Source organism: Chrysochloris asiatica, unplaced genomic scaffold (genome assembly GCF_000296735.1).
Source record: "Chrysochloris asiatica unplaced genomic scaffold, ChrAsi1.0 scaffold00034, whole genome shotgun sequence".
NCBI lineage: Eukaryota > Metazoa > Chordata > Mammalia > Afrosoricida > Chrysochloridae > Chrysochloris > Chrysochloris asiatica.
Genome location: NW_006408552.1, coordinates 20247970 through 20251501, shown reverse-complemented (window position 1 = coordinate 20251501; position 3532 = coordinate 20247970).

The window sequence follows — 3532 nt, the reverse complement described above, 5'->3', positions numbered from 1 at the left end:
CACTACCAGAACACCACATGAGGGCTCCATATATATACAGCTTTGGAAATTCTGTGGAGCAGTTCTACTTTGTCCTGTAGTGTCGCTAAGACTCTGAATTGACTTGGTGGCAGTGAGCATAATGAAGTGGAGGTTAAGGACAATCAAGATCCACAGTATTGGGGTGAAGAGAAGGGAATACAGCAATAAGAAGAAGGAGACAAGCAATAATCAGAAGGAAACAAGAGCTGTTACACTCAGGCATGACTCAGACGCGACAATTTCACAAATCTTTATTGAGTGCTGATGTTGCACTAAGGACTTTACACACACAATTCCTTTGATATTCACAATGACCCTATCAAGTAAGAATCATTAGACCAGATTCAAAGAGCTAGTAATAAAGAAGTTGCTAATTACTATTTCTGGACAAAAGTCCGATTGCCAGACGCTGCAGCCAATATCAGAGACAGGGTGATAATCAGTACATATTTTATGGACAGATGTGGAATGCAGTGGAACATTTCTCAAAAAGCTGCTTTGGCTTGCCCCATATGGTGGAGTTTTAATGACCCTCCTGGATAGCAACCCATGTGTTTTTGCCACATTCCTTTCTCAGAGCTTAATGCCCCCTAGCCACCACTGTCCCCAGCCCCCAGAAGGGCAGTCTGCAGCCCACCAGCTCAAGGTCCTTTACACTCTGGGAGTAACTTCCTTTTTTCCCTTCAGACAAAGGGTGGTGTTACTGAAGACACCTGAGCACCAGACGCTTCCTTTCTTCTGAGTTTCCTCCTCCCAACTTGTCTTTTCTGAGTTCTAATCAACAATACACCACTAAGTCCTTCAGCTGCATGTCCCGGGAGTGTGTACACAAGGTAGAAGTTAGTCCGGGTAGTAATGATTGGGAACAATGATTACAAAGGGTTACAACATATATAACTAAAAACCTATTAAAATCTTTCTCTCCATTACTAGCAGTGATTACGGTTTTGTTTAGAATGAACCACAAAAAGCCATCTTTTCCCACCCACGGCTATCATGTTGATTTTAAGTCACACAGTAGGTCAGCGTAAAGCGCTCCTTTGGTTTCTGAAGCTGAAAATCTTTGAGGAGCAGACACCTCACGGAACTTTTGGTTAGACGCTTAGCGCTTAATCACTGTGCCACTAGGGATGCCCATATTCCCTCAGTAAATACCTAATGGGATGAGAGAGGAAATATTACCATTTGGTAAATATAGAAAATATTTTAAAGGGCAACTTACTTGATGGTGGTGGTGGTTATGTGCTGTGGAGTCGGTTCCGACTCATAGTGACCCTGCATAGGGTTTCTGAGGCTTGTAAATCTTCACAGGAACAGAAAGCCTCATCTTCCTCCGGCAGAATAGCTGGCAGTTTTGATCTGCTGAAGAGGCTGAAGTATAAAACAAAACTATAAAACATTTATAAATCTAGATGACAAATTGTTGTTGTTGTTAAGTGCCGTCAAGTCGGATCCTACCCATTGCGACCCTGTATAGGGTTTCTGAGGAGCAACTGGTGAGCTTGAACCGCCCACCTGCCAAAGCACAAATGGCTTTGCAGTCTGGCGCATTAGCCCACAATGCCACACCAGGACTCCACATGACAAATTAGAGAGGGAGAAAATGAAAAATGTTGAGGAAAATATTTGGGAACAAGATTAAAGGCCCATTGTTGTTGTTGTTGTTGTTAAGTGCCTTCGAGTCAGTTCCGACCCATAGCGACCCTGTACAGGGTTTCCGAGGGTGTAAATCCTTACGGGAGTAGAAAGCCTCATCTTTCTCCCGCGGAGCGGCTGGTAGTTTCGAACCGCTGACCTTAAGGTTCGCAGCCCGATTCGTAACCACTACGCTACATGGGGAATGCTATTTTCAAAATGTTAATGTGAACACACCTCTGGAACAACAATTTAGATTTCCCATGTCAGAAGTCCCTGGTATGAAATTGACAATGTGTCTGTACCTGCTGCCAAATCTGAGCGGATTAGCACCCATAGTGACAGAACTGAGGGCAAGATATGCATCACATCACATGGCAACAGGTCACCACAGAATTTTAAGAATAAAAGGACTCTGCTCTGTATTGGGTCCACTTGCCTGGTGTGGCACCTTAGGATAAGCACTCCACCTCAATGTCAGTGAACTACAAGGTCAGTGGTTCAAACTCACCAGTTGCTCCTCAGAAACCCTATACAGAGTTGCTATGAGTCAGAACTGACTCAATGGCACACAACAACATTCATTTCACAACATCTTTTAATTATATTCAGATCATTATTTTTTATAATACCAAGAATCTGGAGTCCTGGTATAGTACTGTGGGTTAATGTGCTAGACTGCAAAGTTGGTGTGAACTGCAAGGTCGGCAGTTCAAGCTCACCCCAGCCACTTCTTGAAAACCCTATGCAGAGTCATTATGGGTCGGCACCGACTCAACAGCACTTAACAACAACCACCTCTTGAAATCGTTGAACACTTTTTGGTTCAGGGATTGTGTACTCCTTCTATCTTCTTTTGATGCTTCCTTCATCATTCAATAGTTTGCCCATGGTGGGGGTGTACCGTCAAGTTGGTTCCAACTCATAGTGATCCTGGATAGGGTTTCTGAGGCTGTAAATCTTTATAGGAACAGAAACCCTCATCTTTTTCTAACTGGCTGGTGGACTCTGATGATTTTGTGGTTAGCCACCACCATATTTATTCAACCTGTATGCTAAGCAAATAATCCGAGAAGCTGGATTATAAGAAGAAAAACGTGGCATCAGGATTGGAGGAAGACTCATTAACAACCTGTGATATGCAGATGATACAACCTTGCTTGCTGAAAGTGAAGAGGACTTAAAACATTTACTGATGAAGATCAAAGAGCATCGCCTTCGGTATGGATTACATCTCAATGTAAAGAAAACAAAAAATCCTCATCACCGGACCAATAAACACCATTCTTATCTACGGAGAAAAGACTGAAGTGGTCAAGGACTTCATTCTTCTTGGATCAAATCAACACTCACAGAAGCAGCAGTCAAGAAATCAAATGACATGTTGCATTAGGCAAATCTGCTGCACAAGACCTTTTTAAAGTGTTGAAGAGCAAAGATGTCATCTTGAGGCCTAAGGTGCACCTGACCCAAGCCTTGGTATTTTCAGCAATCTCATACGCATGCGAAAGCTGGACAGTGAATAAGGAAGACCAGAGAAGTTATGGTGTTGGAGGTGAATATTGAAAGTGCCATTGATGCCAAAAGAACCAATAGATCCGTTTTGGAAGAAGTGCAGCCAGAGTGCTCCTTGGAGGCCAAGATGGCCAAACTTCGTCTCTTATACTCCGGATATATTGTCAGGAGGGACCAGTCGCTGGAGAGGGATATCATGTTTGGTAAGGTGGAGGGTCAGAGAAAAAGAGGAAGACCCCCCAACGAGATGGACTGGCCAAGCATTGATGGACTCAAGCGTGGCAACAGTAGTGAGGCTGGCCCAGGATCGGGCAGTGTTTCATTCTGCTGTGCATAAGGTCGCTATGGGTTGTTACCAACT